This window comes from Stegodyphus dumicola, chromosome 9 (genome assembly GCF_044657685.1).
Source record: "Stegodyphus dumicola isolate Sdum_Otavi_A_Nest chromosome 9, ASM4465768v1".
Lineage (NCBI taxonomy): Eukaryota > Metazoa > Arthropoda > Arachnida > Araneae > Eresidae > Stegodyphus > Stegodyphus dumicola.
This window is the reverse complement of record NC_140776.1, coordinates 54,154,694-54,178,240: the sequence shown is the minus strand read 5'-3', so window position 1 is coordinate 54,178,240 and position 23,547 is coordinate 54,154,694. Positions and strand designations below refer to the sequence as shown.

The following is a 23,547-nucleotide window of genomic DNA, read 5'->3' as shown; positions in this document are numbered from 1 at the left end:
TAATCCTTTAAATGGGGTGGAAACCTGACAGTCCTTCCACTGCATGTGGTATGTTTGTGATTGACCAGCAGCCAAATTTTCCCCAGAGGTTTGTACTTTGTGTGCGGACTGGATAATCCATGTGCCTGTAGGTTTTAAGAGGCTGCTCAACATTGTCTTCCATCTTGAAACATGGTTTCAATCTATCAACTGAAATTCTTTTGAAAGTTCCATTAATTTCAATGTCAAAATACTTTGGTGCTTGGTGTTTGACAACATACGGCCCAAGATAACTTGGTTGCAAAGATGAAGTGGCCGTGTTACTGTAGACAAAAACAAGTGAACAATTCAAGAGATATTTGGAAAAGAATACGGTCATATTGCCATCGGTAGTCATTGCAGAAGGTTTCAAGTTACGGATAATACACTGCAGCCTTCGCACACACTCTGACTGTGTGACATTAGGGATTGTGGTGACAAAGTCTCTGGGTAAAGAGAGGGAACTTCTGTAAACAAATTCGGCTGAAGAGTATCCTATATTTTCTTTCAGTGCAGAGCGTAATCTGAGAAGAACCAAAGGTAAAGCATCAACCCAAGATTTGCTTTGTTGTAAATTTCAAGCCTGCCTTTATAATCCTGTGTTGTCACTCAATCAATCCGTTCAATTGTGGATGGTATGCTGCTGTTCTGGATTTTTGAAAACCAAAGTATTTGCTTGAAGATGAGATGACTTTCAAACTGAAGTCCTAGATCAGATGCAATAACGCTGTAGAATTCTAAAACGAGAAATCCAGGTTGAGATCAGCCCTTTGCAACTGTTTCTGCTGACTGATCCGCCATAGGAAGGCTTGAACCCATCTTGAAAAACGATCAGTTATCGTTAGTAAGTATACGAAACCTTGACATGAAGGCAAGGTCCAAAAATATCAATTTGAATGTTTTAAAAACTTTCAAGTGGAAACCTGAAGTTTATAAAAGCTGACTTTGCATGTCTCTGAAACCTTAGATCGTTAGCATTGCATGCATTCCCTACACCATAACTGACAATCTTTATTAATATTTGGCCATGTGGATCTTTTCATCATGAATTTTGTTGTACTTCTAATCCCTGGATGAGATAGGGTATAAATAGAAGGAAATATCTGTCGGCGAAAGTTTAAAGGAATATATGGGCAGTTACTGTTGGTGGAGAGTATCACAATAAATCGATTTGTCGGTGCTTGGAATTGGAATCTGAACCATTGTCAGCCTTGGGTTGTTTTTTAAAACTGTTAATTCTTCATCATCTTGAAATTCTGCAATAGTTGCGTAATCGATTGGAGATGGTGTTAATTCTCGACAAAGCATCTACAACAACGTTTTCTTCTCCCTTGATGAAGCGAACATTCGTTGAAAATTTAGCAATATAACTAACGTTTTCTTCTCCCTTGATGAAGCGAACATTCGTTGAAAATTTAGCAATATAACTCATTGTCCTGTTTGTCTGGAAATGCCTTTGCATAAATTTTGTTGAAAAGTGAAGGTGAGAGGTTTGTGATTCGTATAAATGTTGAAAGACCTTCCCTCTAATATGTACCTAAAATGCTTTATTGCAGTGTAGATGGAAAAGAGCTCTAGATCCTATGCACTGTACTTTCCCTGTGTGTCAGTTAAGAAGCATGAGAAGAATTTAACGGACATATTTCTCCCTGGTCAATACGATGAATGACGGCCCTGATAGTTGAATGAATCAGTTTCTGAAAAAAATTCTTTAAAGTTTCAAATTCAACCATTCTATTTCAATTTGCCATTTACATATATAATGTTTTAGATACTTCTACTAAACTATATTTTATATACTTATACTAAAATTCATATTAGGAGATAATATAATCAATATATATAACAGTCACCATCAAAGATTGCATTTATTTGTTAACTGAATCATGGAATTCTGTTTCCCAAACAATAATGTATGGCCATCTTGTTTCTAGAAACACAGTGAATTTTCTGGTTTTAGGGCCAGTGCACCAAGGGTTAAAACAAGAGAACTGCTTTTATATTCAAAAGAAATAATAAATGAGGAAGCTTTGCAAGAAGATATCGTTAAATGGATAGTGTGTTCAGATGAGCCAACACTGGCATATCAGATGACCGATGAAATCATTGGCTGTGTTTTGAAGTCGCTAAAACAAGAAAACAACTCCGACACAGATAGTGAATTTGATAGGAGTGAGAGAATATCCTTTAATGAGGTTTTCGAACATGGTGAACAATAATGTTGAGCAACAGAAGACTTCTGTGTTTCCTTTTTTCTAACATATGCCTCATGTTCTTTGACGCGAAATTTTAAGGCTCTCTTAGTTTGGCCAATGTAAATTAAACCGCACTGGCAAGGAATCCTATAAATACCCCAGGAATTCATATCCGGAATGGGGTCCTTGAGTATAGAAGTTGGAATTTTATTGATGGGAGAGTAAACAACCCGAAAGTTAAATTTCTGCAAAATATGTGCAACTTTATAGCTAATTGATGGAAAGAAGGGAATGACAACAGAATTTTTATAATCTCCTAAAATAAGAGTGTGGCTTTTAGTGTGTTGAGATGAGAATTTTTTAACTGCTTGATTAATAATGTTGGGTGAAAAGCCCCTGTCAATAGCTATTGCTTTTAAATAATTTAGTTCTTCATCAAGGGCTAGTTTGGAGGAGCAAACTTGAAGAGCACGGAAAACATAGGAATAAAATGAAGCTAACTTTTGCTTAATCGGATGACATGATTTAAAGTGTGGTGGAAGGCAAACCGATGAAGGTTTACGGTAAACTGTTGTACTGAAGTTGGATGTGTTACGTGTGACCAGAATGTCGAGAAACGGAAGAGAATTGCAAGTCTCAGGTTCAAAAGTGAACTGAATAGCAGGATCAATAGAATTCATTGTTGAAAGAACTCTATTTAAATCATCTTTATTACCTTCAAACAGGGTAAAAGTATCGTCTACGTAGCGGAACCATGCCGGGAAGTTTAAAGTTTCAAACAATTTTGATTCATAATAATGCATGTAGATATCAGCCAGGATGGGACTGAGGGGGCTTCCCATGGCTAATCCCTCAGTTTGCTTGTAATATTTATTTTGGAAAACAAAATGTGTTTGTTTCAAACAGAGTTGAGTGAGAGAAATTAGCTCATCAATTTCGATGCAAGAGAAATGAAATTCGCGAAGTCTGGTTTCTAGACATCTTAATGCACCCTCCACTGGGACATTGGTGAATAATGATTTTACATCAAAAGAAACCATGAGTAAATTATGAGGAGAAATGTTTTTAATCTTTTTTACAAACTCTATTGAATTTTTTATGGTGTAAATGTTATTGTCTAATAGAGTGGAAAATCTAGAAACTAAATATTTAGCTAATGGATACGAGGCAGTACCTAAATTTGATACAATAGGGCGGAAAGGAATACCACTTTTATGAATTTTGGGAAGAGCATATAATCTGGCACAATTCGCAACAGATGGGATAAGCGAATGTTTTAAGTTGCTTGAAATGATTTGCGAAGATTTGATCGCAGTTTTTATTTTGGATAAGTCCGAAGGTGAAGGATCTTTAGGGATCGGATTATATGATCCTTCGTTTAAGAGTTTAGTGACACCATCGATGTAAGTGTTCTTATCCATGACGACTATCTGGCCACCTTTGTCGGCCTTTGAAATGACAACATCCGGGTTAGAATGAATCTCGCGCATTGTAGCTCTTTCTCTCGCAGTTAGATTTGGTTTCAAAGGTTTATTATTGAATTTCACATTATGAGCGATAAGATGCCTAATCATTTCTTTCTGTGAATCTGAAACTTTACTGAACTTGAAAGCTTTTTCGATAGGAGCCAAAATCTTTGGAATCGAGGGTTTACAGGTTTGTGAGAAGTTAAAATTATATTTTAGAATTCTCTCTTGTTCTTCTGAAAGACTAACATTAGAAATATTAACTATTGGCTTGATGTTTACAATGGGAAGATTTTTTGAACTACTTGAATTGGAAGACTGTAAAAGAAGTTTTTCGAATTTAACTGCAAGGGTGTTTTTATGACGGTTAACTGCATTCTCCGTTCTAGACCAAGACTTTTGTTCAAGGGCAGTGAATTTTGGATATGTTTTAGCGAGTTCCAGATGAAGCTTATAGAGTTCATGTTCAATTTTGGACAATTGTTGACGTGTATCCCTTATCACGGACCGAAGTAAGGCAAGTTTGCAATTTAACAGAATTCTTGAAACGCGACTCGAAGGTTTTTGATTAGATTTGATTTGAATAAAATTGGGGATCAATTTTTTACATTTACATTTAAGTAAAAAGTCAAGATGATTCAGGAATTTTTGCCGTTTCAGGCGTAATTTAGTGAAACGATTAACGGATGAAGGCATGATAAATAATGCAGAAAATCAAACTAAATTAACTGAGCAATAATAAAGTACACACAAAATAGCAGAAAAATCCCTCACTGAAATGAATAGAAAACAAAATGTTTGTAAGCAAAATGCATGAAATCAGACAAGCAAAAAGCACAATATCCAAATGTACAAAACATAAACATAACTTGAAAATTGCAAAAATGTACTCACCGAAACTCCTACAATTACAAAATGGCGGCCACACCACGTGCAAAAAAGAAAGCAAAATGTAAGCCTGTTTGGGGCTTCTATAATTAAGACACAATAACACGCAGAATAAATACTGATTCAGAAGTCAAACAACAAAAATCAGCGTTAATTCACAAAATTTTCACAGGAACGTGTGAATTAACGCTTTAAAACATGTCATCCGATTAAACAAAAGTTAGCTTCATTTTATTCCTATGTTTTCCGTGCTCTTCAAGTTTGCTCCTCCAAACTAGCCCTTGATGAAGAACTAAATTATTTAAAAGCAATAGCTATTGACAGGGGCTTTTCACCCAACATTATTAATCAAGCAGTTAAAAAATTCTCATCTCAACACACTAAAAGCCACACTCTTATTTTAGGAGATTATAAAAATTCTGTTGTCATTCCCTTCTTTTCATCAATTAGCTATAAAGTTGCACATATTTTGCAGAAATTTAACTTTCGGGTTGTTTACTCTCCCATCAATAAAATTCCAACTTCTATACTCAAGGACCCCATTCCGGATATGAATTCCTGGGGTATTTATAGGATTCCTTGCCAGTGCGGTTTAATTTACATTGGCCAAACTAAGAGAGCCTTAAAATTTCGCGTCAAAGAACATGAGGCATATGTTAGAAAAAATGGTGAACAATACCTAAAATTTTTAGAACAACAGAGCTGTATCACAGAGCAAAAGATTATGACTCTATATAATTTACGAAAAGAAAAAAAAAAGTTAACTCTCAAGCACTCTGTTCGGTTTAATTTAGCACCCTCTTGTGAGAGAAGCAAATTTTAGTTTTAGTTGCTGGTTGTAAAATGTACGCAGTGGATCTATGGTGCGTTCGCTCGTTCCACTTTGTGCTAATAGAGCACCTAACTTGTAACTTTGTACATTATGTAAATAATTAAATATTTGTGTGGCCTAACTTAGTTTGTTTTAATTGGAACCAGTGTCATTATTCCTCATATTTATTACCTAACAAATATTTGGTCCGCTCGTGGAGATTTTTTTTTTTTGTTTTTGTTAATTAAATTCCTATTAGTATAGAATGGCCAATATAGTTGCTTTAAATCGAAAGAAGGGCTCACTAAATGCCCAGTTAACCAGAATAGGGACTGTCATAATGGATAGTTCCAGCACATGGACTAAATTCAAAATAGATGCCAAGCTAAACCTTGGAAAAAATGTCTGTTGCATCGGATACACTTCGATCAGAGTATTATATTGCTGTGCCTGAAAAGGATCATACTTCTAAAATAAAAGAGGAGTTATTAGATCTATAAGCATCGACGATCTAGAGGTAAGTTTCAATCAAATGTTAAGTGATAATTTTGCTAATGTTAATAAAGTTGATATCACAAAGAGTAGTTGTAAAATAAAGTTACCGGAAATTCCACTTCCGCAATTTAGTGGAAATTATGAAGAACGGAGCATGTTTAAATTTGAATTTAATAATATTGCTACCTCGAATACTCAATTAACAGATGCACAAAAGCTACATTACCTGCATGATGCTCCTTAGGGAGAAGCAAAATTGTTGCAAACTCGGGAAGATACTTTTGAATCATTATTTACGGCTTTAGAGAATCGCTTCGAAAATGGGAGAATTCTTGTTAATATTCACATTAAAGCTCTCTTAGAATTCGAAAAAAATATTCATGAGTCATCAAAAGAATTAAAGCATTTAATAGATGCTGTGAATAAAAACTAAAGAGTTTTAAATAATTTGTGTTTCGAACAAAACAAATTCTCTGATATTTTAATTACTACTATCATTTTAGAAAAAAATAGATAAAGAAACTCGTAAACAATTTGAATTATCTGTAAATGTTCCAGATGTTCCTAATTTCGATGACTTGAGAACATTCTTAAAATAAAGAAGTCAAACTTTGGAAAGTATCAAAAAAATAAATAAATAAATAAAAATAAGATAAAAAAAAAATTCTCGTTCATTCAAATAATTTGAATTCGCCACATTCTCTTTTTAAATGCAATAAATTCCTTGATATGAATTTTGGTGAAAGATTTACGCTAGTAAAACGAAATAATTTATGTCTGAATTGTTTGGGAAAAAAGCTCTACGCCTCGCAATGTAGATCGAATAAGTTTTTTTATATTTATCATTCAAAACATCACACATTGCTTCATAAGGATGAGTAATCGAATTCGGATTCTGTTTCAAATAAACATCCGCAGACGATAGAGTAGACAGCTGGCAGGAAGGATATTCCTCTGGCGCCTAATGGAAAGGCGGCGAGTCTTTCTAATTGTTTATTAGCTACAAATAAAAGTGTTATCTTGCCATCTGCGATTCTTATGATGAAAACTTCCAAAGGGAGATTCATCAAAGGGAAGGCTCTCCTTGACAGCTGTTCACAGATTAACTGCGTGTCGGCTCATTTTGGGAAACAATTACCGATTAAAGCAAAGGTTTTCAGTCTGTTTTCAGGACTATATGGAACTGATACTATTACTTTAAAAGGACTTCAATAGTTTCTGTAGGGAACTTGATTTTTTTTTATTATTATTATCCCCAAAATGACAGAAATGACTCCGCTTACCCCCATACCTATTGAAAATATTGACATCCACAGGGATATTTCCTTAGCTGATTGCAGATTTAGCACATCTGAGAAGATTGATTTATTATTGGGTGCAAAATGCTTTTTTGACTATCTAAAATCGGGTCAAGCTTGCAGCGCAACAAAAGACTTATTGTTCCAGGAAAAGGTTTTTGGAATTGTAGTTAGTGTAAAGTGATCACAAGTCCCGAATTCGGCGGGACAGTCCCGCTTTTTGGAGTACTGTCCGGCGTCCCAAGAGAGTCCAAGCCTTGCAAGAGACAGATTACCCTCTTCAAGTTCATTTCTGTCACTGGTTCTTGCAGCAGTGTGCGGCGCAAGCGGATTTCCCATCGGATGTGCTATTCACGGATGAGGCAACTTTTTCACAGGACGGCATCTTCAATAGCCACAACATGCATGTGTGGCAAACTCACAATCAACATGGCACACGTCCACATGCATTCCAAACCCACTTCTCTGTGAATGTGTGGGCAGGTATTGTTGACGACTACCTCATAGGCCCATACCTCTTACCTGCATGTACAAATGGCTTATGTTATCAAATTTTTCTACAAAAGGTGCTACCGGAATTGCTGCAGGATGTTCCGGCTGTCGTTGTTATCACATGTGTTTCCAGCATGATGGTGCAACAGCCCATAACCACGTGCGGGTCCGCAATTACTTGGACGGGACAGTTCTGGGCCGATGGATTGGCTGTGGTGGACCCGTTCGCCAGATTTATCCAGCTTGGATTTTTCATTATGGGGGCCATATGAAGAGCATCATTTACGAGACTCCCGTTGACTCACTGGAGGACCTCGTTGCACGACTATATATTGTGGCTGCAAGCGTGCACGAAATGCCTGTCGTTTATCAAAATGTTCGTCAATCTCTTCTGCGACGTTACCATGCATGTATTACTGCCGGTGGTCACAATTTTGAACTTTTTATTGTGAATACTGTATTGCTACAAAGAAGCACTTTGCGTTGATCTCTTCTGCGACGTTACCATGCATGTATTACTGCCGGTGGTCACAATTTTGAACTTTTTATTGTGAATACTGTATTGCTACAAAGAAGCACTTTGCGTTGATTTTGTACATAAACACATTTTCCTCTCACGTCTTTCTTTTGCGTTCCTGCCTTAACCTGTCACTTTAGACCCTACATTCCTATAAAAAAACGCATGTTTTAGTATGCTCCACCACCCCTCAAATTTGTCTCATGATCTATAAAACACCTTGTATAATTTGACACATTCATGTGAGAAATGTCACGACATTTTAATAAATGATGCGAAAGCATTGCAAAGTATTCACTCGGATAAAAACTATAACCGTGAAAGAAAATCATAAATTTTTTAAATAAAAAACGTAATATTCAAATTATAGTTTTTATGCAAATGTTTTTATAGTTACCAATAGTTAATAATAAATATATTTTTGTATATTTATAGATAAGTAAATTAATGTATACAATAAAATATTTTTTTTTGAATTATTGGTCTACTTTCATAACTAAATTACAATTTTCATTTCATTTCATTTGTCCCGCTTTGTTTCAATGAAAATGTGGTCACTTTAAGTTAGTGGTATTGTGCGTAATTCACCACTTGAATCACAATACTGTGATCTACTTATGCAAAATGAAAAAATTGAAGGAACTTTGCAAAAATTCTAGGGAGGTAGAAAATATTAATTTTCCATATTCGGCACTTAGTACTGAAGAGAAATATTGTAAAAAACATTTTAATGAGACTCATCGAACCTCTGAAGGTCAGCACGTCGTATGCATGCCCACGAAGGATTCTGAATTGTTGGGCGAGTCTAGAAATTTAGCAGATAAAAGATTTAAACAAGTTTGGCAGCAATTGAGTCGGGACTCAAATTTACAACTACTGTACTCGGAATTCATGCAAGAATACAAGGATTTAAAGCATACGGAACCAGCTGAGGGATCTGAATCCACAAATGATTTCTACTATCTGCCTCACCATAAGGTTTACAGACCAGACAAAAGTAGTACACGTTTAACAGTGGTTTTTAATGCCTCGACTGCCATGACATCAGGATTGTCATTAAATGATATTTTTTTGAAAGGAAGAATTCCACAGCAGGAATTATTTTTCATAACGGTTAGATTTATGAAACACCGCTTTGCCTTCACTACACATGTACAAAAAAATTTATCGACAGATTCTAATCCATCCTCCACGAAGAGACTTTCTCAGAATTCTATGGAAGGATAGTGTTGATGCATCAGTGCAAACTTATAACGTATGGGAAGTCAACTGGAGCTCTTAAACAATTAGCTACAGATGAATGCCAAAACTTACTTCTAGCATCGTCCGTCGCTCTTACTGACGTATGGCTGCGTTAGACAAGGGCGTAGAGCCATAGTCATAAAATACGGGAGTTCCATTCACAGCTGCGAGAACGGTGTGTAAGCCGTGGCCAATGAGAGAAACTAAATTTGCGCATGCTTTGGATGTGTCTACAACTTTCCCGCGCTGTTCTGCTGCTCGACTGATTTCCCCGCGTTCGCTCTGCTTTTTTTGTGATCGCAAAATCTTCTGTGGAACGCCACTTTGTTTTAGCTTCGCTCTGATTGGTCGACGCTTATCCCAAAAACTCAGTGTAAAGTTGAAAACTTTGAACCCTATGCCATGAGCCCTAAACCAGATTTTGTGACGTAGCACAGACTGGTTGCCTTGGCAACGGAGCTTGGCTTTAACCACTTATGCCCTTTACGCCCTCGTCTGAAGGCAGCTTATACTTCCGGAAAGTATGTCGTCGACATGCTTTACGGAGAATCATCACTCGAAAGGGCTCGAATTCTACGGTCCCAATTGATAGATCTGTTGAAATTAGGTAAAATGGAATTGCATAAATGGCTTGCAACAAGACCTGCTCGTATCTGAAAATAAGGTTACCACTCATTCAAAATACACTTTTGAAGAGCAACAAGAATCTTCATCCGTTAAAACTCTTGGTGTTCTGTGGAATCCTCAGATTGACGGCTTTTTGTTTACAATGACCATTCTTCACTCTAACAGTTATAGTAAATGAGATGTTCTGTCACTAATTTCTGTTCAATTCGCTTGACTTAATTGGACCAGTACTCACAAAGGCCAAAATATTCATGTAAAGGCCCTGGCTTGCTAAACACAATTGGAATGACACATTGCCATATTCTATGGCCAAGGATAAAATTAATGTCGTATCCATTCTACCACAACTAAGTAATCTTATGATTCCTAGATTTGTGTTCCAGGAAGATCACCTAGTGCTCCAAAGGTTTGCAGATGTGTCCTCTTCGGCATACGGAGCTGCAATCTATGTTCAAGCTTTACCAGTTTCAGGGTTGCCAACTGGTCGATTTTGTGTAGCAAGCCATGAGTTGCACCTATAAAAACCTTATCAATTCCCAGATCGGAACTGTCAGGTTGCTTGCTATTATCCAGATTGATGGATAAAGTGATATCTTTGTTGAATGTTAAAATAGAAAATGTAATTCTTTGGTCTGATTTTACGATTTCTGTTGCTTGGATTAGAAAAATCTAACTAAAATCTAACTTACTAAAAACTTTCGTGAGCAACAAAGTTGCTTTAATACAAGAGCTGATGGGGTCATGTGAATGCAAATATGTGCCATCTGAATGTAACCAAGCTGATATCATATTGTGTGGACTGGATGCCAATAACATTCTTACATGTGACATCTGGTGAAATGGTCCAGGCCTTCTCTGTGAGGACATGCATTATCTAGAATAATCTCTTGAACCTAGCACTGATAATGACTATGTCAAGGAACTAAAATGTTTATCAAACTCTAATTTTGCAATATTAGAAAATAATTCTAGTTTAGCCTCTCTCTTAAATCGGACAAATAATTATATGAAATTAATCAAAATTATTTACTTATACTTTTGTGATTGATTTTTGGTTAATCTTCGGATTATGGTAACTTGGCGATTTTTGGGTGAAAATTTGGCGACCAACCCTGCAACCTGCTAGTTTTTTTTGGGGGTCTTTTGCCTTTTGTTTTCACAAAGTACAGGGATGTTTTTTTTTTTTTTTTTTTAACCTCATCATTTTTTTCCAACAATCTGCTATCCAAATTTCGCTCCTGCTAGAACTTTTCTGGAACAAAAGTGCTTAATCATGACAAAGATTAGGTGTGAAATTGGAAGAAAGTGCAGAATCGCCACACGGTATCATCTATGTACACTGCTCAAAAAAAAAAAAAAAAAAAAAAAAAAAAAATGGGACAGTCCTATATCTCCCGATCTACTGGGCCGATTGACAAAATTCAGATTGCGTTCTTCATATCTCGAAAGCGCGACTTAGGATATATATTAGATTTATATATAGCACTATTCTAACATAGGTATTTTGACACAAAATCGGAATTTTTCTGAAATAACATGCCAATTTTTTTACATATTTCGATTCTACGACTCAAATTACACCTAAATATGAAATTTTGTAAAATTTGGAGCGAAATTTACGGAGAAATTCACGAATTTATGTTGGCACTTTTTTATCAGGTTGCGCCAAGAATACTTCACTTGGCGAACTTCTTAATATATGGCAACCTAGTTTCCTTTCCCGTGAGAGGAAAAAAAGTACCCATCGTTCCTTTTTTCCAAATAATATTCTTTATATTATATTTTTAATTATAACTTATTATTTTAAGTAATTTTTTCTTTTTCGAATTTCATTTTAATTGTTTAAGTTGCACTTTTTTTTTTTTTTTTTTTTTTCCGAATAACTGTTTTAAAAATTTCTATTTACCTATTCGAACTGCGTAAATAAAGGTGCAGCGTTTATTTTTTTTCAAATAGTTTTCTTTATATATATTTTTCGTCATAGTTATTATTTTAGGTAATTTTTTAATTTTTATACTTTTATTTTAATTGTTCGTGTTGCATTGTCTCTTCAGATAATTGTTTTAAAATTTTCTATTTATTCCTTCGAACTGAGCATTTTAAATATATTTATTAATATCAATTTTCCAGAATTCGATTTTATTTATTTGAACTGTGTTTCTTTCGGAAGAATACTTTGTAACCCAGACTACGATGAGTTTGAAAATTGCATACTATATTATAGAGAAGAATACAGTAAAAGAGAAAATACAGTAAAGCACAGTTTTACACGCCTTTCAATGTTCCGTTCAGAAAAGATATATATAAATAAGAGAGATGTATAACCGACATTTTAACTTAGGATGACTTGCATACACTGCTTTAAACAGTTTTATCATTGTGCCCATTGCTTTACACAATTTTATCCTACATTTGGTTTCTTAAAATGTTATTCATATTTTAGTCAAATATTTTATTTTTGAAATCGCAAGAATCAAATATCATAACATTGAAAAGTTTTAAATTAAAAAAATACAAATACTAAATTTTACGAAAAAAATTATTTTTCTTCTCTTTTTCTTTAAGCATTCTGAAAGTATATTAAAAAGTATCCAACTTTTCGAAACATTTTGGTATTTCTGACAATCATTTTAAATAAAGTTATCGCCTTCCATTTCATAAAGGCCCACAAACGGCCGAGCGGTAAAGACGCAGATCACTGGTAGTTCGGTCCGAGGTTCGAATTCTGCGAACAGGCTGGTTGCATGGGTGTTTTCGTGGTTTTCTTGTGTAACGTGTATACGAGCCAGTCTCCCTTAGAAAGTCCTCCACGAAGGCATCCCTCCCCTTAGGCAGATAGCCCTCGTGTGCTTTGCCATAATTAAATAATCCAATCAATCCAATCCTTAATTAAATATAATTGATTTGTAACTTCTACTAGAACTGACATTAAGAATTGAAGTGCAAATAAATAATATCGTGTGCAATCTTGATTAATATAAAATTAAAAATAATTGCACAGAAAAATATTTGCATTCAGACAGAAAGTTTTTTGAAATATTTGCAATTACTTTATAAGAAGGATTTATTAATAACCATAATAATTACTTATTATATTACTGATGATTAGGAATCAGTTCTTGACAATTACATTCTAAATTAGAATTTTAAGAATTATTAGAATTTTAAATTAGAATAATGAAAATACGCTACGCACAAAAATACATTTTAGGATAAAAAATGAGTTGATTTTTTCTGTTTTAAAACTTCTTGAATTCATTTAATAAACATCGTATCCTCGTTGTTAATTGAATTCAGGATGTTGGGTGTCGTTTATATAATTTTTCTTACTTGTCCACGGAATCTGCTGACTTATCCAGCGATTAAGTAGCTGCAGATCATTTCTACATAACCATTGAACTTCCATTAATTCAGTCTCTAGAGGGTTGTACATTTATATCATAATTTGATTTTTATAAAAATGATTATTCTAAATCTTATGTTTCTATAAAAATATACTGTGCTTTAAAAATATAATAATAAAATTCAAATAAACATCAAACGAAAATTCTCAGTTTTAGACAATTCGATTTAAACGAAGTAAAGTAGCAGACGATAAAACGCCGAAGGTAAAAATTTACTCTTACAAAAATTTACTCTTATTTAAAAAAAAAAATATAGTATTAATAAATATTTATTATGCATCATTGAGGGAAAATATGTCATATAATTAATTCTCCGTAAAATTTTACTTGAAATTTAAGGTTAAAAATAGCTGTGGCAATACAGTGTAACAAAAATCCATAGACCACATTTGGCTTTATTATCGCTCAAGAAAAAGATGCCAAATTTCAAAACGCGAAAATATGTAAATTTGTGTATATCTTAGAAAATTTTGAATAAAAAAGTCTAATTTTTTGCAGATATGCTTAAAAATATACCTACTTTAAGATGATGGTAAAAATTTTATAGGTTACAATTCAAAATTTTTTTCGAAAAATTTATAAAAATTATTTAAAAATAGAAATTTAAAAAATAAAACACAAAAAATAGATAAATTTTATTTGGAATGAACCTAAATTTCGAAATGTGAGAGAAAAAATCAAAAAAGTTTAATAAAAAAAGAGATATAAATAAATATTTGCCAAATTCAATTAACATTGAGGAGCTAAAATTTTGAGAGCTAATATTTCAAAAACTACTCGTACAATTTTTACAAAATTTGGTATTCTAGCATAATTTGAGTCGTAGAATCGAAATATGTAAAAAAATTGGTATGTTATTTCAGAAAAAGTCCGATTTTGTGTCAAAATACCTATGTTAGAATAGTGCTATATATAAATCTAATATATATCCTAAGTCGCGCTTTCGAGACATGAAGAACGCAATTTGAATTTCGTGAATCGCCCCAGTAGAAGGGGAGATATAGCACTGTCCCATTTTTTTTTTTGAGCAGTGTACATGTCGACCTATTTTCACTTAAAAAAAACATCTCAGAATTGCACAAAAATGGCATTGTGCACACTCTTGACTTTATCCATGTACACTGCTAAAATCCTAGTTAGTAACCTTTATCGCCTTACCAAAATGTCACCAAACTACCTGTTACCATATTCCAAAGATTAGCCTTTTTTTTTTTTTTTTTTTTTTGTAATATTGTTTGATTTTTCTCAAAAGTTTATTTACTTATATATAATAATTATATATGTAATAATTACAATATTTACTTATCTTTATATTTAAATATGATTATAGGAAAATGGTAATAAGAATATTACTGTTGTGCCACTTATGGTAAGTAAATTACCTCAGTTAATACTTTGTTTGAAAAAGAGTAGCAATGCCTCGGTTATCGTGAGACTGTGATTAGAACAGTTGTTTTAGAATTTTTTAAAAGAAAATGAGTTTGTAATGAAGCAGTTTGTTGCAAATAATTGAAATAAAATGTTTATGCCTAAAAAGAAGCATCTTGTCTGTCAATTTCAAGCGAGCCATGTCATTTATCTGATTTAATGAGTATATTTAGTCTAAAATAACCAACAATTACAATTAACTTATGTAGTAATTCTTGAATACCTTGTAAAGTTTTGGGGGGAGGGGGGGAAACCACCGGTTCGAAAAATTTTTCGTGTTTTACCAGTCTACAGACATAAAAAGGTTGAGAAGCACTGCTGTAAAACATAAAAAAAGCAACATATGGTTAATCTAACTTGCCAATTTTTTGGTGACCAACCCTGCTCCAGCAACCTGCTAGTTTTTGTTTGGAAGCCATTTTGTTTTCAGGAAGTAAAGGCACTTTTTTTTTTTTTTAACTCAACATTTTTTTCCAACAATCTGGTAGCCGAATTGAATTACGCTTATGCTAGAACTTTTATGGAACAAAAGTGCTTAATCATAAGGAAGATTAGGTGCAAAATTGGGAGAAAGTGCAGAAGCGCTAACTGCTTGCCGCGTTTTTAAGAACTGCACATACACAGTATCATCTATGTACATGTCGGCCTATTTTCACTTAAAAAAACATCCCAGAATTGCACAAAAATGGCATTGCACACACTCTTGACTTTATCCATGTACACTGCTAAAGTCCTAGCTAGTAACCTTTATCGCCTTACCAAAATGTCACCAAACTAGCTGTTACCAAAGATTAGCCCAACATACTTCCTAACTAACATCCATACTTAAGTAAACACTTACAAATATTTTCTCATCAGTCAAAATTATCGCTATGACGTCATAACAGGATTTCCATAACATTCAACTACTCAGGTTATCATAAATGAAACGACTTGGTGATAATCCAAGGGGTATCATAAAATATAGACTAACCGATTTTGCTTGATTCTTTGCAATTCCTCATCCTCCCTAATCAAACATGGACAACCAATTGTAACATTTTTGGTTTTCCATGTTTGATTCCATGTTTATTTTGAATTTTTATTACCAAAAAGGTAAAAATGTTGTTCTAGGGGAAAAAATATTGTGTAAGGTGTATTGAAGAAATGTGTCGACAGATCACAGGCAATGAAACTAGTTCACAACATTTTGTTCTTGAAATTTTGATTTTGAAGATGCACCATATTCTGTAAGTTCAGTTGAAGCTGATGAAGATAAAATAAAGATATTAACTGAAGCAAACCTTTTAATAAGATAACTCAGTAATAGATATTTGTTGAATTTACCCATTTATGATCACCTGATATAACTCGGTTTCATTTCACAACTCAATATATGGGTTTAACGTGCTCCTAATACATTCACTTCCAAAGATGATTATGTGTGCCCATTTACATCTGCCAAGAATCCATTGTGCATTTTTATGTTTTATTACTTAGGTACTTAGATATAGATTCATTTTGATAATAACTAAATTCACACCATAGTTGGCATACGAAACATTTTTGCTCCATGTGGCAACTACAAGATAAATTGGAACTACATAAATAATATTTACTCTTTCTGCGGATTCATGAAAAACTCCGGTTGATCTTTACATTATGGTAACTTGGCGCTTTTTTGGCGAAAATTTGACGACCAACTCTCCTACAGCAACCCTCTATTTTTTTTTCACGCCGCCATTTTGTCTTCACGAAGTAAAGACATGTTTCTTTACTTTTTATCTACTGAACACTTCTTCCAACAATCTACTAGCCGAATTACACTTATGCTAGAAATTTTATCTAACAAAACTGCTTAATCATGACAAATATTCACTGCAAAATTGGGAAAAAGTGCACATACCATACTCCTTACGCGTTTTTCAAAATAACACATACACATAAACCATGTACACGCTGACTTATTTTTACTTAAAAAAACATCCCAGAATTGCACAAAAATGGCATTGCGCACACTCTTCACTATATCCATGTACACTGCTTTTTTCTCATAAATTAGAAAAATTTCACGAAAATACATGACAATTTTCTCAATCTTTAAACCCGGTAAAAAGAACATATATGAAATTACCTGATCGCGAAAAAGTATTTACCCTTTCCAAATATGAACATTTCCACATATAAAATAAATAAAATATCCAAAAACTTTTACCTCTAAATCATCTATTACATTATACACGTCACCAACGAATTCATACCGCAAGCATTACAAATACTTAGTATCAAATATTTAAATTACTTCTATGCACGTTTACTTCAACTTAAACGTGTACCAAATTCCTACAAATATAAAATTCACAAAATAACTATCATTTAATTAAAATATCACTAAACCATGTACACGTCAACTTATTTTTACTTAAAAAAACATCCCAGAATTGCACAAAAATGGCATTGCGCACACTCTTCACTATATCCATGTACACTGCTTTTTTCTCATAAATTAGAAAAATTTCACGAAAATACATGACAATTTTCTCAATCTTTAAACCCGGTGAAAAGAACATATATGAAATTTACCTGATCGCGAAAAAGTATTTACCCTTTCCAAATATGAACATTTCCACATATAAAATAAATAAAATATCCAAAAACTTTTACCTCTAAATCATCTATTACATTATATTATACACGTCACCAACGAATTCATACCGCAACCATTACAAATACTTATTGTCAGATATTTAAATTATTTCCATGCACGTTTACTTCAACTAAAACGTATACCAAATTCCAACAAACATAAAATTCACAAAATAACTATCATTTAATTAAAATATAATTAAATTCAAAAACACTACTTAAAATATAAATGAGCACATACATTAAATTAATACATACATAAATACCCATTTCGAATTCACTTTAGTTACGGCCATGGGATCCAAAAATTCACGAACACTGTTTCACACAACACAGAATAAAGCCAAATACAAAATTTCCAGATTTTTTCCCGATTTCCCCCCTTTTCCGATTAAAGAACCGTAATTCGTCCATTAATATCACATGACATATCCCATGATCTCTCATTTCCCTCACACAAAATAATGCGTAATCGGAACTGAGTACTGCTCACATTATTACCAAAGTGCCAGGTAGTAACTTTTATCGCCTCCAAAATGTCACCAAACTACCAGTTACCATATTGTAAAGATCAACCAAATCTCCTTTCATGCAATAGATTATTTTTCATTACTCTTATACATTTCACTGACTACAAATTTGAGCAGTCTGCCTATAACACTTAATCACACACATCAAACAGAGAGGAAAAAATGCGTTATAAACATTTAATTACAGTTTTGAGAAATAAATGGTTCGATAACGATGTTTTGAGCCATTTCAGTGTGTCAAGTGTCCCTTCTTGTATGCTAAACACTTAAATATTGCATTTATTTACTATGGCAATATTTGTACTTGGTCATTTAAGTAAGACAATCAATAACAAGTTATCTCATAGGTTGCAAGTAAATCCAGTTTGTCAACTAAAAGTTTTCTCATAGATGACAGTAAATATGTTAAGAAGGGATTTGCTCTATTGCCTTGTCATCTAAGATTTGCTTTCCGAACATAGCGAAGATGGTAAATTTTTTAAGTGAATCATAACTGGCAACAAGTAGTATACTGTTTACAACAAACAAGAAATATACTTTTTACAAAACAATGTTAAATGCAAGTGATCATGGAGCAGAAATGAGGAGTTGGCTCAAAACACTTTGAAAGCAGATATTCATGGCCACTAAAAAAACTTATGCTCCTCATTTGGTGGATGTATTTTTTATTTTCTTTAAAGCTCCAGTTTCATTGATTTAAAAGTGTACTGCCATCAACTGGACAAATTGTGAGATATATCATCAAACAGATACTTATCAAGCGCTTAATTTAAAACTTTAAAAATATTAAAAGTTCAATTAACAAATATGAAGAGGAATATTATTTTGCCATAATGCATAAAGACCTGGAAGAAATAGAAAATTAATCTTGTCATTGAATAGAAATAATAAACCATCCAATTATTCATTGCGGCTCTATTCTTATTTGCACCCTAAGAACACAAAATGTGACGATATGTGTTTTGCGCTAGTTTTTGGCATGATTCCGTGCTGTGGGATGGTTTGGTGGACGATGCTGTTTGTATGGCAACACTTTTGATGTTGAAACCTAGAGACATGCTGGCAAGATTTCAGTCGTGTATTTTAGATTGTGTGGAAAGTAAATTTAGTATTAAAAGGTACGATGTTGAAGTTGTTAACAAGTCTTTTGTTGCTGATATGTTTATGCAGATAGAAGTGCATTTTTGGAATTTGTGTGGGAGTGTGGACTTTTAAGATGGAGTTTGGCGTGTCCGAAATGTGGAACTGATATGAGAAGTCTGACAAAAAATGATGTTTCTAATTGACTTGTGTGGGTTTGCAGTCAAATGGTTGCTGGTAAAGTACGTGGCGGTCAGCGGAGTTTAAGATTTGGATTGTGGTTTTTGTGTAGTAAGTTAACTTTGGAGGAAGTTTTTATCTTTACTTTCGAAATTTCGAATCACAGAAAGGTATGTGATATAGCAAAATTGTGGCACTTTTGTTGACAGACGTTGTGTTACTAGCGAAATTTTATTCACGAATGTATTATGATAAGTGCATTTTATTTTATTGTTTTTATTTTGTAGAATGTTATGTTCATTGTTTTTTTACTATGAATTTCTGTTGTTATTTGAATTGTTTGTAATTTATTTTAGTTTATTTTGTTGATTTGTCATAATACCTACATTGTGCAATTCATAGATTTTTTTTAAAGTTTAAACAGAATGCTGCGTACATGGTATTCTGGTATTCTTTGAAATTTATTGGGCTCTAGTGTAGAATTGGGTGCTCCTTCGATTGGCGACAATTTTTTAAAAATTTTGGGGATGAAACCTCACTTCTGGTTACCACGATAGTTTTAACTTTGTTTTAGCTTCCCGATTTTATTTAAATGAAAATAGATAGATGTGTACATGGACATATTGAAGGCAGTGCGTAATGCCTAGTTTCTGCAATTCTAGGATTTTTTTTAAGTAAAAACAGATCGATGTATACATGGACACAGATCTTGTGCATTTCTTTGACTTCTTATTTTGGTTTTGTGTAGCGGCCATCTTGAAATTGTGCATTTCTGGTGCCGATCTTGGTGTCAAAAAAGAATCGCCAATAAACAAGGGGCACCCAATAGTAAACTTTTACCATTTATTGTTGCTATGTTAATTTATTATTAAAGCGAGGTGTGTGTAGCTCATAGATTCTTTCACTGCCTAGATTGTGCAATTCGTAGATTTTTTTTAAGTTAAAGCATGTCACTTTTCATGGACTCCTGTCAAATATTTTTGGTAAGAAACTTTACGATTTTGCTATCTAAATTTTTGGATGGCTAATCTTTAGAATATGGTAACAGGTAGTTTGGCGACATTTTGGTAAGGTGATAAAGGTTACTAGCTAGGACTTTAGCAATAATCTGAGAAGTACACAGTTCGAATCCCAGATTATTTTGTCTCAGAGAAATGAGAGATTGAGACATGTAATGTGACATTTTCTGGAAAATTCTGATCATGATTTTAGCTAATAAGCACTTAGAAACAATTTCGCTGCTAAAGTACAGAATCGCCCACTTATTTGTTTGGCGCTTTTTACAAGAGTAAGAATTGGATTTTTATCAATTTTGACTTTTTAAGTGGAAATAGGTCGATGTGTACATAGATAAAGTCAAGAGTGTGCGCAATGCCATTTTTGTGCAATTCTGGGATGTTTTTTAAGAGAAAATAGGTCGACGTGTACATGGATACCGTGTATTTGCAATTCTTAAAAACGCGGCAAGCAGGCACTCTCAATTTCGCACCTAATCTTCGTCATAATTAAGCACTTTTTTCATAAAAGTTCTAGTATAAGCGTAATTCGGCTAGCAGATTGTTGGAAAAAATGTTGAGTAAAAAAAAAAAAAAAAACATGCCTTTACTTCGTGAAAACAAAATGGCGTCCAAAACAAAACTAGCAGGTTGCTGTAGCAGGGTTGGTCGCCAAATTTTCGCCAAAAAAGCGCCAAGTTACCGTAATGTAAAGATTCACCTTTCAGATTTTTAGCTTAAATTGTGTGTTCAAAACGTGGTTTTTGCATGTGCGAAAGTTTTAGACATTTTAGGCTTAAAGTTCGAAATGTAGAAAAAAATTTAGACAGTAATACACCGAAATTTGGCGACCTGGAGGCCTCATACAAGAGTAGTTCCTTGATTGCTTATATATTTAATTTCTCACAGTATTTCAATATTTTAATTTGTATGATCACGAAATTCGCTAAAATCCAGAAAATACCATTGGCACATAATTCTTTACCGATATTTAACATGTCACAGATTATCAACTATTTTAGAAACTACTTCAAACCATCCTACTACAACTTTTTATGGATCACATTATTAATTTATATAGGTATATTCCGTGTATCACTTCTATTATATACAGTTACTCAACAGTGATTATTATCTGATAACAGACACAGCACGTGCGTTAACTATGATTAATAATATGAGAATAACATTAATTATTTTTATTTCAATTACAATAAATCCGATAAGTTTTCAGAACTACGTATCTATCAAAAAAAATATTTTACATCAAAGATTTCATCTACAACAGATACTGAGATAAACAAAATTAATTTATATACAGGATATTAAGATTGAATATAGTGAAAATATGCTTAATTTTCTATCCTGATCAGATGTCGTTAAAACAAATGAGCAGTGTCCGTCATAAAAGAAAAAAATCAACTATCACATTTGCTAAATGTCAACAAATACACCAACAAGAACAAACAGAAAAAAACTGAATTCATATGAATGCGCTTATAATAATATATTGTCTACATTTCAAACCGTTAACTACAAAATTGATTATTTGAAAAGGTACCCACCTTCTCAACGCACATACGAAGTTCCATTAAGGGAATATCCCGCACTCATTAAACATCCGGGCAAACACAACCGAAACTTTTTATTGGAAACGATGTTGCCATCAGTATGTTCCTTAGAAAATTTTGTGCAGAGAGCAGAAGTCTGCAGGGAATTTTTGTAATTCTAATGGGTACTTCTTCAATATATTAAATTCAAATTTATTCTTAATAGTTTAAACATGAATTCTAAATTTTGACTTCATTATTTATTTGTCTTCTAACCTCCAAAAGAATCTGGGAAAAACCGATTAGAGTAATTTTCAAGCTGCATATACATACCTTTACTGCTGCAAATCCGTCTGCTTCGTTTCTAACCTTTCATTTTTGTATCCTCAAGGCGATGAAGAAGTTGTCTTTAATATACAAAACCTTTGTTTAAAATGACAGATGTAGCTACACCTGTTGCTTCAAATGAAGATAAAAGATGTTTACTTCATTTCATACCGTAACTGTCTGATAACGTACTGATAACGTATCTGAACCTAAGATATCTCGTTGCATGTGATATTTCCCCAGGGAGTAGTCGGAGGCAAGTGGCTGCACCTTCGCAGCGCTCCGTAAAAAAGTGAAAAAAATCCTTTCCCCTTGGTTATTATCAGTTAAATTACTTTGAAATAATTTTTTTTCTACAAAACCTATATCTTTTCAAAAAATTTTTGCTCCGATGTTGACGAGAATAAAACAGCGGACAATGTGAGGATTTGCTACGCCTGGATTACTACGCTATCTGTTACTAAGCCTGGAATTTTAAGATAAGTACTTTTCTTTCATCTAAAATAAATCAAATTTCTATAAATAAGTGCCTTTAAATCAATAAATTTTAATTTTTCATCAGTTTTAGCATTAAAAAATACTTTAAATTGCTTATTGCTTGTGGCTTCCTTTGTGAATCAGTTCCAAAGAGACGCCAACGTTATCAGTTCACGTCTGTTACCACTCTTCTTATCTTGCTTTGAGGAATCTCGTGAGAGGGAAAACTGGGGCAACGCGCTATTTCCCTCTCGGATCTTCTGGATTCTCTCTCTCTCTTTTTTTTTTTTTTTTAGATAGCTTAAATATATTTTTTCGCGCTTAAATAATACTATACCTCACCGATTTTTTCTCATACTGTTCCTTGCTATCTGTTAACCCATCAACGAGCCCGCCTCTCGGAACGAAATGCTTTGAAAACGGCCGCGTTGTCAGACAACAAACCCCTCCAAAAAAATCGCTTTTGTTTTCTGAAATCTGTCTAAGATGGCCCAGCCTAAGGCAGTATGTTTGCTTCCCCTTAGTGTGATGGATAAGCCATAAAATTGCCTCCCCGGTATTGAATGGCTTGCGTTTCGTTTCGTCTCCCTCCTCTTTCTTTGTACTAGTACCCTGTAGACTTGTTTCTTTTAACATGTGACGGCCGAATTTTCCGAAATCTTTTTAGAATTTTAGCTTCCAAGCTTGTAAATTTTCAATTATTCGACATGTTTTATTGGGCAGTATTCTAAGAAAAATCATTATTTATTTTGTTACACAATTTTTTACTATTTACTAATCTATTTTATTTAGTTTTAGTAGGCCAATTTATTTTTGGAAATTAAATTTTAATCCATTCTTTTACCGACTGTTTTCATCACATTATAAGTCCATATATATTTACGATGAGAGTACAATATTTA

At 33.5% G+C, this 23,547-nt stretch overlaps 1 protein-coding gene across 13 annotated transcripts in view; it reads right to left on the bottom strand.

The window, feature by feature from the left end:
• LOC118205656 (protein argonaute-4-like) overlaps positions 1-22,733 on the bottom strand; it is a 126,777-nt gene extending 104,044 nt beyond the window's left edge. The window contains exons 1-2 of one of the 13 annotated variants that reach the window (XR_015042983.1): positions 22,175-22,718; positions 13,380-13,466 (exon numbers count right to left, since the gene is read on the bottom strand). The gene's annotated coding sequence lies outside the window, so the exon portion shown is untranslated. The other 12 variants (XR_015042980.1, XR_015042977.1, XM_085823449.1 and 9 more) reach the window with 12 other exon arrangements.
• Between the last annotated feature and the right edge of the window lie 814 nt (positions 22,734-23,547).